The sequence below is a fragment of the Ochotona curzoniae genome, unplaced genomic scaffold (assembly GCF_017591425.1).
Source record: "Ochotona curzoniae isolate NIBS_2020 unplaced genomic scaffold, NIBS_Ocur_1.0 contig_3432, whole genome shotgun sequence".
NCBI classification, from domain to species: domain Eukaryota; kingdom Metazoa; phylum Chordata; class Mammalia; order Lagomorpha; family Ochotonidae; genus Ochotona; species Ochotona curzoniae.
The window spans coordinates 18,367,800-18,383,806 of NW_024465859.1; positions in this window are offsets into that span (position 1 = coordinate 18,367,800).

Below are 16,007 nucleotides of genomic sequence, written 5' to 3' on the forward strand. Positions count from 1 at the left end.
AATCTGCCCTCAAACAATGATTTCCTCCCATCTCATTGTAATAATATAGTCCTTCATAATTAGTCATAAGTCCACTAATCTATCATTTAAGTGTATCATGACATTGTAGGTACTGACAGTGGCAGAGAGTCTAGCATCGTATTTTCAAAGTAATTTCAATATATTCATTGGGAGTTCATTGTTTTATTCAGAGGTAGAGTTACACACTGCATTGTATCTTCACATCTGTATATGACAGTCTCTTCTACACAGTTACTATACATCCCCTTGAATGAAGAGCCACAAAACAAAATCAACTGAAGGGGGAAAAATATAAGGTTTACAAGTTAGATAGCATGGGATTGAATGACCAATGATGTGTCACTGAAGAAAAAAGAAAAAAATCAAAGACCTTCCTGAAACAAACGACGCTGCTGTGTGACTTATGAGTCAGTGAGGAAATAAGAAAAATGAAAACTATTTTTATGAATGAATGAAATTAAAAACAATAATATAAAACCTCTAAGATATTGCAAGAACAGTATTAAAAGGGCTATTGATATTATATTTTGCATGAACTTGGCCTTATATCAGAGAGAACGTATGATATTTGTCCTGTTTGGATTGACTTGTTTCATTGAACATACCAGTTTCAGGTTGGGATGATTTGGTTTCAAGTGATAGAATCTCCTTCTTTGTAATGGCTGAGTAGTACACCATGGAGAAGATGCACCATACCGTTTCTTGATCTACTCTTGTTTGGATGGGTTGGTTGCATATCTTTTCTATTGTAGATTTTACTGCTGTACGTACAGGAATACAGATCCCTTTCTCATATGTAGATTTAATTTCCTTTGAATATATACCCAGGAATGGAATAGCTGGGTCATAGTGTAGGTCAATTTTCAGTTCTTTTAGCCCTCTCCACACTGACTTCCATAGTTGTTGTAACAGCTTACATTCCCCCTGACAGGGAAAGAGGGTACCTTTCTCTCCGTATCGATGCCAGCAAGTGTTGTTAGTAGAGTTCTGAATCTAGGCTAATCTCAATGGAATTAGGTGGAACCTTAATGTGGTTTTCATTTATATTTCCATGACATTTCAATGGATGTTTATGTTAAGAAATTAGAAAAGTGCCAGGTGAATGAGCAAACCATGCATTTGAATGAGCTGGAAACATAGCAGCAAAGCAATTCCAAGATTAGCAGGAAAGAAGAAACAGCCAAAATATGAGAGGAAATAAGACAGAGGTCAAAAGAACAATGCATAAGAGCAATGAATCAAAGAGCTGGTTCTTTTTGAGAAAATCAACAAAATAGACACCCCGCTAGCCCAACTGGTCGCAAAAACAGAAGGAGAAGATATGAATCAATAGCATCAGAGATGAAAAAAGAAATATAATAATAGACTTCTTGGACATACATAGAACTATTAGGAACTATTACATACAGCTATATGCCAGTAATGCAGAAAACCCAGAAGAAATGAGTAGATTTTTGGACACATAAAATCTATCAAAACTAAATCTTGAACAATTAACAATTTAAATAGACCTATAACAAAGACTGAGATATAATCAGCAGTTACATTCCTCCCAACCTAGAAAAGCCCTGTCCAGTAGACCGCACTACAGAATTCTACCAAATAGTTCAAAAACTTACCCCAATCATCCACAAGCTATTCTAAACAACAGAGAGGAAGGCAATCCTTCTAAACCTATGAAGCCAATATCGCCTTAATACAAAAGTCACATAGAGATGCAACAGAAAAGGAGAAATTCAGACCATTGTCCCTGGTGAACATAGCTGCTAAAATCTTCACCAAAATACTAGCCAATAGTAACTAACAGTATAGTAACTAACAGTATGTTATGCAGGTCATTCACCCGGAACAGGTGGGATTTGTACCTGGCATGTAAGGATGGTTTCACATTTGCAAACCAATAAATGTGACTCACCGCATCATCAATTCAAAAAATAAAAACTATATTATCATCTCAATGGATGCAGAGAAGGCATTTGACAAAATCCATTGCCCCTTCATGCTAAAAACCTTAAGGAAGATAGGCATAGAGGAATATTCGCTAACACAATTAAAGCAATGTATGAGAAACCCAACATCAACATCATACTAAATGGGGAAAGATCAGAAGCTAGTCCACAAAGATCTGAAAAAGGATGTCCACTTTTCATCACTGCTGTTCAACATAGTATTGGAAGTCCTTGCCAGACCTATTAGGCAAGAAAACGAATTAAAGGAATTAAAATTGAAACTGAGAAATGAAAATTACTCCTGTTTGCAAATGACATGATTCCCTACATAGGAGAACCAAAGAATGGAATGAAGATACTATTAGATCTCATAAAAGAATTTGACAGGGTTCCAGGATACAAAATTAATGAACATTAATCAGTGGCAGTAGAATACACAAACTCCATGGTTGAGAAAGAACTTGTAAGTACATTTCCTTTAAAATAGCAGAGAGGGGCCTGGCGTGGTGGCCTAGAGGCTAAAGTCCTCTCCTTGAACGTGTCAGGATTCCATATAGATGCCGGTTCTAATCCTGGCAACTCCACTTCTCTTCCAGCTCCTTGTTTGTGGCCTGGGAAAGCAGTTGAGGACAGCCAAAGCCTTGAGAGCCTGCATGGAAGACCTGGAGCAAGTTCCTGGATCCTGGGTTCAGGTCGGCACAGCACCAGCCATTGCAGTCACTTGGGGAGTGAATCATCTGACAGAAGATCATCCTCTGTGTCTTTCCTCCTCTCTGTGTATCAGAGTTTGCAATACAAAATAAATAAATCTTTAAAATAAAATAAAATAAAATAGCAGAGAGGAATCTCAAAGACCTTGGAATTAATCTAACCAAAGATGTTGAAGACCTCTAAAATGAAAATTATAAAAAAAATTTTAAAAGGAAATAGAAGAAGACATTAAAATATGGAGAAACCTACAATGTTCCCGGATTGGCAGGATCAACATGATAAAAAATGCCCATATTACCAAAAGTAATATACAGATTCAACGAGATTCCAATCATAATCTGAACAACATTCTTCTCAGAAATAGAAAAGATGACACACAAGTTAGTCTGGAAACACAACAAACCATGAATAACCAAAGCTATTCTGAAGAATAAAAATCAAGTAGGAGAAATCACAATTCCAGAACTCAAGACATATTACAGAGCAGTGGTCATCAGAACAGTATTGGTACAGAAACAAAGAAGATCAATGCAACAGAATAGAAACACCAGAAGGGAATCCACATATGTACAGTCCATTAATCTTGGACAAGAGAACTTAAAATAATCCAGGGAAACGTCTTTTCAACAAATGCTATTCAGACAATTGGATAGCAGCCTGCAAAGGCAGGACGCAAGACCCCCACCTATCAGCCTATGCAAGTCTGCTCTAAGTGGATCAAGGACCTAAATCTGCACTCAGAAGCCAATAAACTATTAAAGAAAAACATAGGAGGCACTCTCCAGGATTTAGGAATTAGGACCTTTCTTAGAAAAGTCACCAAAAGCACAGGCAGTCAAAGCCAAAATAAACAAATGGGACTACATCAAACTAACAAAGCTTCTGTACAGCAAAGAAGATGACCAACAAAGTAAAGAAGCAATCAAGGGAATGGAAGAAAATCACTGCACATTACACAGCCACAAAAACTAATATCAGGGATTTGAAAAGAGCTTCAGAAACTCAGCAAAAGCAAAACAAAACCCCGAGAAGAAATAGGCAGAGAAAATGGACATTTCTATAAAGAACAAATACAAATGGCTAGTAGACAGATGGAAAAAAAAAATGCTCAGGCTGCCTAGCTGCTTATTTCTTTTTAACATTGTTTTTCACTAGATTAAACTCACAAATTTTGAATTTCTAAATAAAGTTTTAAGAAGTTTAAAAGTAGAAACCAGAGCCTGGTGCAATAGCCCAGCGACTAAAAGTCCTTGCCTTGCACATGCCAGGATACCATATGGGTGCTGGTTCTAATCCCGGGTGGCCCTGTTTCCCTTCCAGCTTTGTGCTTGTGGCCTGGGAAAGCAGTTGTGGATGGCCCAAGGCCATTGGACTCTGCATCCACGTGGGAGACAACCCAGAAGACACTCCTGACTCTTAGCTTCAGATCGGCTCAGCTCCGACTTCTCTGGTCACTTGGGGAGTGAATCACCATCTTTCTGTCTCTCCTCTGTGATTAAAAAAAAATTAAGAACCAGTGCTGGTGCTGTGGTCTAGCAGGTTAAGCCTGCTGCCTGCGACACTGGCACTGCATATGGGCGCTGGTTCTAAGCCAACCTACTCTATTTCTGATCCTATTCTGTGCCAAGGAAAAAGCAACAGAGGATGATTCATATGTTTGGACCCCTTGGGTCCTAGTGGGAGACCCTCCCAGCCACCCAAGAAAGCTCTCAGCTGTTGGCTTCAACTTGGCCCTAGGGGGATGAACTAGAGGATGGAAAACTGTCTCCTTATAAATAAATACATTCTTAAATGGTTAATATTTATGAATAACCTATTGTGTGATAAGCATCTGTATTTTTTATCTCAATAAACCATCAAGATAATTCAACATAAAGTACTTCTGTATTACTTTTGTATAGGAAAAGAATCTGAACATGGAAGCAAATGCAACATGTGAAATGCTTAGGACACAACGGGATCTAAGTCTGTACTTACAAATCAGTTTTTCAGAATCTAAGCTTCCCTTGTTTCAAATTGCTGATAGATTACAGACTCTTTCAAGTATGTATTTGAGCACTGAGGAGAAGCTAATAGTTTATTTAATCCGAACTGCTTGAGAGAAATTGCAAATGGAAAGCCCCAGTGCTCTCCTCCACGTGTCACAATTCCTCTTAAAGACCTTGGCAAATCCACTTTCATAGATGTCTGGGATCTTCGCACCAGGAAAAGGCTAATAAGAATGCAAACTGAATTCTTGATCTTTCACCCTCTTCGTTCATTCGAACCAACGCAATTTTAGAAACCAAACAAATTCAGATCTAATCCCAACTTCCCATGGGCCAACTTCTTCTCACAGTTCACTGGTCTCTGATACATCTCTATTTTCTGAACAAAGAGGTAAAACACTACATTCGGCAGAGGTTTGTGATCTTAGGTAAGTAAAGCCTCTTGTGCAGGCCAAGTAGAAAATCAACATATCAATAGCCCCTATGAGGTTAGCCCTTTGCCTAACCACAAAACACTGCCTGGGAGTTGCATCCAATTAAAGCTGTGCTCTTGGCATGATACAATCCAAAAGGAAAAAAAAAAAAAAAAAACCTAAACCTTTGTTTACCTGATTCTAATTCATGCGTACTGTAAAATGTTTAAGTCAGTTTGCCATAAATGACATTATCTATTCTGAAAACACAGGAGACACTTTGCAGACTACAAACATGCGCAGAGCCATCTCTGTGTTCCGGGATAGGATATCCACTTCTCAGGAAGAACGTGGGATGAGAAATTCAAGCTTAGACTTCATTTTTCATTTATTTTTAGCGGGTTTAGAGAATAAGTCGAGTGACGTCACTTCTTACCCCTTCCCGCTTCTCTGACCCAGTCAAGAATTGTCTACCTCACTCATTCTGGAGAAGAAAAAGAAACAAATAAACAAACAAAATCAGCTTTTCTAGCGAGCTCACACTCCAAATGGAAAAAGATAATAATAATAATAATTGCAGGAGCCTTACAGGGTCCAAGTTTTCACTGTGATTTCTGAGAGGATGGTAAGAGCTTAGCTGGCAGGGAACAACCCTGTCTTTAATAACGTAGAGTAACAGTTCTGTTCAGAGAACCTTAAAAAAGAAATAAACATTTCAAAGAGTAGGAAACCTGGTAGGAAGAACACAACTTCACTTTTTAACAACTTTCATTGCTCAGTAAAAAAAAAAAAAAAAGTTTGATGTCATCAGTTCTTTGCTGATCTGTTTTCCCCCCCGCGTTGCAGCATCAGACCACTTTTAGGCAAGCCAACTGACAAACACTGATTTTTAACGCCGTCAGTGAAGAGCCTCTGATTCCCGTCTCAAGAATACATGTGCAGGATGAGCTTGGCAAACTGAGTCGAGCTGGTCCTGCCTCCTGCGGAAAAGGCAAGCCCAGAGAAGCAGGCTGCCCGTCCTGCAGTGTAGCCCTAGCACTCTGGGAATCCCATCTGCTTCTGCAACATGAGTTGCTCTGCAGAGTCAGGATAAGAACTAAGTACTTTTTTCCCTATCATCCATGTGGGAAATTGGCATAAACCTAACACTGGTGCAACTGCTTTAGACAATGGGGGAGGGAAACGGTGGGTGGAATATCTCTTCTTGTCTCTGTTTGTTTCTGCATTTAAAATTATGAAACCAAAATTCTGAAAAAAAAATTACTGAAGAGCTAACAAAATATTTTCACCCAAAGAAGATAAATCGTGGGGGGAAATAGGATATTCTTTTCCAAGGTGTAAAACCTGGCCAACTCACCAAGGGTTTAGATCCGCTTTTCAGGTTCATGGCAGCACATCCATGTGCTGAAAGCTCAAGGTAAAAGAGCTGCTCACAGTTCTGAAATTATCCATAACCTTGCCTGTGCTATAGGTTTGCTTACAGATGACATATTCAAAATGCACTCCCTTGTACATTTAATTTTACCCTACTGTATTATAAATGACTAATAATTTAGCAGTATTCTCAATAGTATGGCAATTTTTTGCAGCATAACATGTTGTTTTAGTTTCACTATTGTGTCTTCAATGTCTATAGTTTATTATTATATTTATTTAATTTTTGATATATGTAGAAGCAAAGACATAGAAAGAAAGACAGAGACAGGCTCCTTAACATACTGATTTACTTCCCAAACATTTACAGTAGCCCTGGCTGGGTCAGGCCAAAACCTGAATATAGGAAACAAATCTGTCTTCTGTGTGGGCTTTAGGAACCCAAATACTTAGGGCATCATATGCTGCCTTCCAGGTGCACGTTAGCAGAGGCTAGAATCAGAATCAGAACAAAAATCCAAATCTGTAAGGGGGGCGTCCAAAACAGCATCCTAATAACTGCACCCAATAATGTTCCTATTGTTGTTTTTGACTTAATAGTGAATTCATAAACAAATGATAAAAGAATGAGGAATCACAAGAGGCTATCCCTGATGATGTCTTCATTTGTAAGCTATTATCAGCATATTAAGTTTATTTAAACATATATTGGGCCCAGCACAGTAGCATAGCAGGTAAACTCGTTTTACATGTGCCAGGATCCCATATGGGCACCGGTTCATGTCCCAGCAGCCCCCCTTCACATCCAGCTGCCTGTTTGTGGCCTGGGAAAGCAATCATGGATAACCCCAAGCCTTGGGACCCTGAACCCACATGGAAGACCCAGAAGAGGCTCCAGGCTCCTGGCTTTGGATTGGCTCAGCTCAGGACATTACAACCTCTTGGGGAGTGAATCAACGGATGAACGCTTTTCCCCTCTGTCTCTCTTCCTCTTTGTATATATGACTTTCCAATAAAAGTAAATTAAATCTAAAAAAAGACATAAATTTGCACTTTATCCTAGTAATAACATAAGTGCTTTATATAAAATGATTCTTTGAATCTTCAAACTACTGTTATGAGACAGAATTATCAGCCACATTTCAACATTATAAAATGAAGTTGTGTCTGACACAATGGCTCAGTGGCTAAATCCTTGCATTGTAAGCATCAGGATCTCATATGGGCACCGGTTCATATTCCAGCTGCTGCACTTCTCATCCACCTCCCTGCTTGTGGCCTGGGAAAGCAGTAGAGGATGACCCAGAGTCTGCACCCAGCTGGGAGACCCAGAAGAAGCTAATGGCTCTGGCTTCAGATCTGCTCAGTCCTGGCCATTGTGACCACTTGGGGAGTGAGCCAGTGGATAGAAGATCTTTCTCTCTGTATCTCATTCTCACCATAAATCTGTCTTTATAATAACCATAAATAAATCTTCAAAAATGATAAAAAAAAAATATAGAATTTTTCTAAGTCACACATCTGGAAAGCAATTAAAACGATTTGTGCAATGATGATTTTGATTCTCAAAATTTTAGCAAGTGCTGTTAAGTCTAGCAATTTTATAGTCCTCACTTGGAGTCATTCAACTTGTCATTCGTTCATTTACACACTGACATTTGCAGTTCATTGTTAAGCATTAATTAAGAATGCAGTGTCAACTGTTAGGTTCTAATTGATCAAAACCAAACATCACTTTTTTTTCAAGAAGCTTTCAATTTCATTGGAAAGATAATAACAGAGAGATAGTTGAGATAATCAACTCAAGAGCCACAAATGTAAATAGAAATTTAAGAAAATTATTACTATTACAGCCATTTCAAACCACCATCCCAATCCCTCCATCAGTAACATTATCAAGAGGTACCCACATTTTAATCTCTTAAAAGAATGTGGTGGCTTTTTTTCTTTTTGGATCATCATATTATCTACCCAAAAACATTCAGAGGTTTCTCATTGTCAAACAATAAACTCTAACTTCTTAAAACATGATCTGATCAATTTTCATGAACACTGCCTCATTTACCTTTCACATATTGGGAACTCCATCAACATTTGTCTGCACCACCTTGTAAATCTGCCTTGTACACGCTGCATCTTTACCCAGCTTCTTCTGTTAAAGTAATGGTTATTCCTTCTATTTATTCTTAGTCTTTTCTTTTCCTGAGCTTTTGTGACACATGTTTGATGCAAGTGTTTCTTTTATTACAAAGATATATAAGTTTTTGCAGATAATATTGAATTACTCTAGCTTGAAGTTAACTGTTAATTTCTCATAGCATGTCTCCTTCATCTTTATATCCTTATTGTCAGTTGCATTGGCATGTCTGCTAAAATGAATGGACTAACCGGTGTCAAGTATTATTTGCTTGCTCAAACATGTTATCTCCCATTTCATTGGCAAGCTCTGTGAAGGCTAAACTATACATACACATTCACAGCATTTGCTTTCACCACATCACAGTTCCCCGTACAATCTTTTGATACAATAAGTGCTCAATAAAAACGTGCTAATGTATGGGAAAACGGTAATGATAAAGTAGAAATGATTGAATGTACTTTGTTCATTGCTACTGTTTTTGTACCTAGAAAATCTAGCTACTCAGTTAATGGTTGTCAATGAAATGTTTTCCAATTGCCAAAATTTTGTTAGAGAATGTAGTAGATTTACTGTTTTGTCTGCTCTGCTTCTGCTTCTGCCTCTGTGACCCACTTCATTTTCATGTGGTTACCATAGAAATAACTCATTTAGAAAAGACTTCTTACCTTGGAGTATATGAGGACAACAAAAACAAATCACAATCAAACCAATAATTATACATCTTTCAAGAGTTCTTTAACCTTAGACATATGAATTAAGCTGATTAGCAAGAGGTTGTGGTACAAAAATTAAAGTGAAGATAAACGAGGATAATCTTGAAGTCTTGAGTGTAAAACTCTCAGGTTCAACTGCAAACCTGTCCTTTCCATTGATGCACTCATACAACATGGAATCCAGACAAAAGTTAATGTAGTACATCTTTATTCAAGGTCATTTAAGATGAATTTTTGGTCATTTGCTTCCAAAGTGCAATCATGACTTGTGACATGATTCTGTTAAGAAACAGGGATAGTGACAGAGACTGGACAAAATGAACACAAATACATTGTAATAATTACACAATAGAAATACAAATATTTTCCCAGGATCTTTATAGCATAAGGAATCAAACAATAAGAATATCCACTTAAAGAATGTCTGAAAAAATAGGATACTATGGAACAGTTCCACTAGAAACCCCAAGACTATATACAGAGAAAGTCACATCTACTCGTATCAGCATTTTTTAATACAATAAACAATGGCCTAAATTGATTCAGAATAGAAGAAAGGAGAAACATGATAATACTAGAAAAAACAGCAGCCCTGCCCTTCCAAAACTGTCCTTTCTTCTTTCTTTCTTTATTGTATGTGTGCAACTTATATATACATGTATATATATATTAAATCTCTGAGAGGCAGATATAAGATATAAGTTGAGTAGGAAACTCTGACAACCACCTACCTGCAGAGATACCAATGTGGCTTGCCCCAATAGCAGATGGAGAGCTGTGTGCTTGTTAAAGACAGGCTCGCTCAGGTATGTAGCAACAATGCTACAATGGTGGAGATAGTTCCTTGACTTTTTGGTAATCAGAAAGGAAGAAATAGGACTGAGAGTGCTGGCTTTATCTAGAAATTTGAAATGCTCAAAGGCAAACTCTTCAAAATGTTATCATTGTCAATCAAGACTGGCTGGATAACAGCCACATGTGATGTGCTGGAGAAGCAGAATACGTCACTTTTGGATAGCCCATCTCGCAGTGTATATTGCCATTTATGACAAGTTACTGACTCACTTATTACTGTAGAATAAATGCTAAACCATGTTATTTAAAGGCCTAAAATTACTCTACAAACTATGCTGTTTGGGCACAGCTACTTTGATTCTAGAACTTATGTATGACTGTTTTGAGTATTATATATGCCCCTATAGAAACTCCACATTGGAGTAGGACAATGAAAGGTAGAATATGCAGTAACAAGCTTTCAGGAAACTTTGGAAGTAGAAGTATTGGCAAGAGGTACCTCTGTCCCAAATCTAAACTCATGGCCCTTTGCCGGAGACCAGCTCCGGCTGACTCAAGAGCTTCAAAGGATGCATGGATCAGTGAGACGAGATGGAGAAGGAATAAGACGTGGACCGCTATGACATGATGCTCATAATGGACAACTCAGAAAAGTCGCCTTCTTTATTTATACACAAATCATTACAAGCTTTTGCACAACATCCAATTGTTTCATTTTTACATCATGGTTAAGAAAATACAAAACACAATCCTAAAAAAATATTATTTTACTTCAAAGAAAACATTTTCAACAAACCATTACTCATTGAAACCTGCAGTCACCTGGCTGAAGCCAGGAACTCCACGGTTGGCAGCGCATGCAGTTACATAGTGACAAGTGGTTTACTTATACTCAAAATCAATTTTTACTAAACACAAGCTAACTAATATTGCTTAAAATGTTAAAAGTACAGAATTAAAAGATCATAAATGAAAGGATTTTACAAAAACATATAACATAGATTCTTTGCTAAATCTTATAATCAAATCATGCATTAATTACTGTCACCTTCACCTAGTACTGATTCAATTGTTTCTTGTTCTTTTGTTAAAGGGCAGTGAAAGGGATCAGGGCAGCTCAGCCAATCTATAAACAAAGGACCTTTATAGGAAACTTTCTTTTATCAATATAAATTATTTGCTTTCCCTAAATATAAGTGCCAGTATAAGATTGAGATTTTAAGCCATTTTTTTTGGGGGGGGTTCACATTTGTTTCCCTTTAGAAGATGCCCCATATACTTTTTGTTTTCTGTAGTGAGAAACTAAAATGTGTCATATCATGTGTTGTAACAGTTCGAGGCGCATGGTAAACAAACTCTTTGTACCTCCATGATAGCCATCTGTTCCATGATATCATCAAGCCATTTCTTTTTTTTAAAGATTTATTTTTATTATTTTTTTATTGGAACGGCGGATATACACAGAGAGGGGAGAGAGAGAGGAACATCTTCCGTCCGATGATTCACTCCCCAAGTGAGCACAACGGCCTGTGCTATGCCAATCCGAAGCCAGGAGCCTCTTCCGGGTCTCCCACGTGGGTGCAGGGTCCCAAAGCTTTGGGCCATCCTCGACTGCTTTCCCGGGCCACGGGCAGGGAGCTGGAAGGGAAGCAGGTCTGCCGGGATTAGAACCGGCGCCCATATGGGATCCCAGGGCGTGCAAGGCGAGGACCTTTAACCACTTGCACCACCGTGCCGGGCCCGTATCAAGCCATTTCTCAAGGAAAACATTACTTATACTAGGGCAAACTTCAGGACAAAAATGGGCACATAACAGGATGTTTGGAAACATTGTGGGCTCAATTGTACTATTGTATACTTTTTACTGTGTGTCATAGTCTTACGCCGATAAAGATGTTTTTATTATAACATGATTGATTAATTTGAGGTGTCATACCAGTTACAGGAATCACTTCACGTTAGCAGAACAACAACAACAACACCCTCAGGTGAGTTCTATGAAACATCAGAGAGGCGACTGAGCGTCCAAACAATGGGGTGAGGCAGCAATGAGGTGACCGGAGACATTCTGCAGGGCCTTGCCTTGCAGCCAGAAACTCCTCGCAGCCTTGCTAACCGAGGAGCGGTGCTCATCACACACTAACGCCATCTGACCCAACTGCATGGCTCCCCACAGCCCTTGTCCATGTCTTGATCTTAGAAGAGGTAAGAAAATAGACATTTGTGCCAAGTCTATTCATTTTGTGTAATGTGCCTATGCAGAGGGCTATGTAGAAGGGAAAATGATAGCTTTTAAGTTTTCTCTACTGAGTAAGAACATCTTCCAAAGCCAACTGGCTCATTAGCATCCTCCTAGCCATGCAAATGAAAAGCAGGTGCCTTTATGTGGGATGTTATATATACAACCTGCATAGCTCGGGGAATGTTTTCCTAACTCCCTAACATGTTCTCTTCCAGTTTGGTGAAAAATTTGACCCCCCACATTGAGCCTCATGCAATAGCTTTGCTAAGTGAGGTTGTAAGTCCTTGGTGACAATTCTTAATCCTTCTGAAGAAAAGACACAGGAACTATAGATTTGTTTGTGAATCTGGTTTCCTGGGTTCCGTCTACAATCAGATTTACTTTTAAGGAAATTTAAAATGAGGACTAATACTATCAATAGTAGTATCCGGTATTTACTTAGCATTTTGTGTCATTATGTTTTGTATATGCAAACTTTGCAAATTCAATTTTGCTCTGCCTTAAGAGGGGAAAATCATAACATGTTTCCATCTGCTAGATCACTCTTTAAATGGCTGCTGTAGTCAGAGCTGGGTTGGTCTGAAACTGGGAGCAGGGCCTTCTTTCAGGACCCCCATGTTGATGCAGGAGTCCAAGGCCTTAGACCACCTTGCACTGCCTTCCCAGGCCATTTTCTGGCAGCCATATCAGAAGTGTAGCAGCCAGAACTCCAACTATATCCATTTCCTATATGTTATGCCAGCACAAAAGATGGAAAATTACTCTATTATGCCACCATGCTTTCCTCTAGAAATAGATTTTAAAACAAAATCAGTGTAAAGAAATCAAGGAAAGTAAGGAAAGTCACTATGTAATTGCATATGTATATATATATTATATATATTTTATCAATCATGATATTGATATAGATAGATAAATAGATAGATACTCAGTATTGGAGCATCCAAATGCATAACACAATTATTCATAGACTTAAAGGGATAGATATACTCCAATAAAATAGTAGTGTGGGACTTCAATAAACCACTTTTAAAAATTGGCAGATGATCTAGATGGAAAACAAAGCAAAAGCGGAGTTAAATTTCACCTAGATCTCCTGTATCTAAAAGATATCTCTAGACCTTTTCATCCAACATCTGAATATTACACATTCCTCTTAACACCATATGAATACATTTCCAGGATATCCCAAATAATAGACCACAGGAACACGTATCAAGAAAATTAAAAACACAGAAATCATATTGAGTATCCTTTGTCATCACAATGCAATAAAACTAGGGGAAAATTTGTAAACTGCTTCAATACATAAAAAGAAAATCAACTTGCCACTAAACAACCAGTGGAACAAGCAAAAAAATCAGGGAGAAAATTAAAATGTTCCTTGAAATGAATAAAAATAGAAATACAACATCACAAAACTTATGGGATGCAGCAAAATTAGAGCAGGTACCTGACTCTGCATCCATGGAAGTTTCCTCTACAATACTACACAAAGTCATACTTGGAAGCAGAAAACTGTAGTCCTGTGTTTGAATTTTAGGAATTTCCTGCCTCCCTTTTTGGCTGACAAGATCACCCTGGAGAACTGCAAATGATGGGTTTCTTTCCATCATTATACTATTCCTTATACAGATGCTCTGATAGCTGTAACATTCACTAAACCACAAACGCAAGCTTCTCATCTTTGATGTCTGAGACAGCAGAAAATGATCTTATCCAGTGACTGGTTTATACCTCCCCTGGTGAGAGATAGATCTGACTATTCATTTCTCTTATATGAGAGCAGTTTAGAGCAACAACTAATTGAATAGGGAGGGTTTATTGCGTGGGATTTATGGTACAAGGTCACATTGCTGCATCATTTTTGCAACACACTGAAATTGAGGGTAATTAGGCTATTTTTCAAAGCCAATGGCGTGTCATTTTGCCAAAAGGCATTGGCTGCTTCAAGATTCTTCTTTCAGCGCTACGGTTGCTGGCTCAGGTTCTTTCCTCACCTTTAAATAATGGCAGTTTTCTTGTATTACCAACATATGAACTTAGAATGATACTGAAATCCTTCTTGGATCTTTAGTGTAAACCAGAAACATTAACGTGGCTTATGTCCCAAGACAGAGATTGTTAGGCACAGCTAGAGTGAGTCTGTCTATTGATCTTACATATCCCATAAGAGAATAGGACAAAGAGTCAAGGCATACTTGAGACATACAGCCTCTTCCTTTCGGTCACAAAAGATCCAATCCTTTTTTTTTCAGTTCTAACTGCTGCCCCTGTTCTCACTGTTGGGCAAAGTCATAAACTTGGGTTCTCCCTAGCTAGCTATATTTAGTTCTGGCTCATTTCATTAATAAAAGTATGGCTCTAGAGTAAGCCATTTTTTTCATTTTATAAAATCACATTCAATAACTGCTCTAGATGGTGGTATGAATGCTTGAGTGGTTCATTTGGGATGCCCACAACTCAAAATAAGGTATCCAGGTTCAATGACTGGCTCCATTCCTGACCCCAGTCTCCCGTTACGCTCCTCCCCGAGTCATCAGGTGGTGGCTCACGTTTGCAGCTTGACACTACCCACCTGGGGAACCTAAACTTAATTTTAGCTCCTAAGTTTGGCTGGATCAGCTCCAGCTCCTGTGAACATTTGAGGAGTTAACCAATAGATGGCAGGGAGGCTGATCTCATCCTCTCCCTCTCTCATCACTATTTCTATTCCTTTCTAAAATTAACATAAACAGATGAAAACCGCAAAAATAGGGATGGCACCATGGCATAGCCAGCCAGTGTGATCAGATTCCTGTTCCAGCAATTCTATCTCCAACCCAAATCTTCATTTATGACTTGGGACAGCAATGGAGACAGGATGGCTCAAAGTCCCCTGCATCCACAGGGGGGACCCAAAAAGAAGCTCCTGATTTGTAATCGGCTTAGTTTCAGCCATTGCAGTCATTTAGAGAGTGAGTCAACAGATAGAAGATCTCTCTGTCTCTCCCTGTGTCTGTAAAATCTGCATTTCAAATGAAAAGAAATAAGTAAATTTAAAGGATAAAATAAACTGCATGAAAATTAAGAAAAAGAATGAAGTAAACCTTGTATTACAAAGGGCAAAGATACAAAGTATTTGCATAAAGTTTCTTCAGTTGAGTGAAAATAAAATAAACATGAGAAAACAATAAAAACAAAAGCACACACATACTGATAAAAGCAAAGTTTAAACAAATTTTTGTTAGGGAGTCCAGGCATACACACATACAGAAGCACCCTTAGCAGCAAATGCCTACATAAGGGCCATGACACCTATACACTCTTTTTTAGTGTAAGTGCAAGGCTAGTTAAAGGTCATGGCCCTTGCTAACATTTTCGTTTGAAACTGTAGAATATTGGTTCTTCTCTAACACTATTTGCAAAGACAAGTTCCTTCTAACTCCCAGTTTTATCCTAAGGATTAAAAACCAACTGGGAAACCAGATGTATCCCCTATTGAAATGCAAATCCCTTTTCCCTAAATTTCCAGCTTTGTCACAAAACAGCAAAAGAACCAAGTCTTTTTTTTTTTTTTTAAGGTTTCTTTAATTTTATTTGAAAGGCAAATTTTAAGAAAGAGGAGAGAAAAGGTCTTCCTTCCACTTGTTCAGCTGACTGGATGACCACTGGGACCATC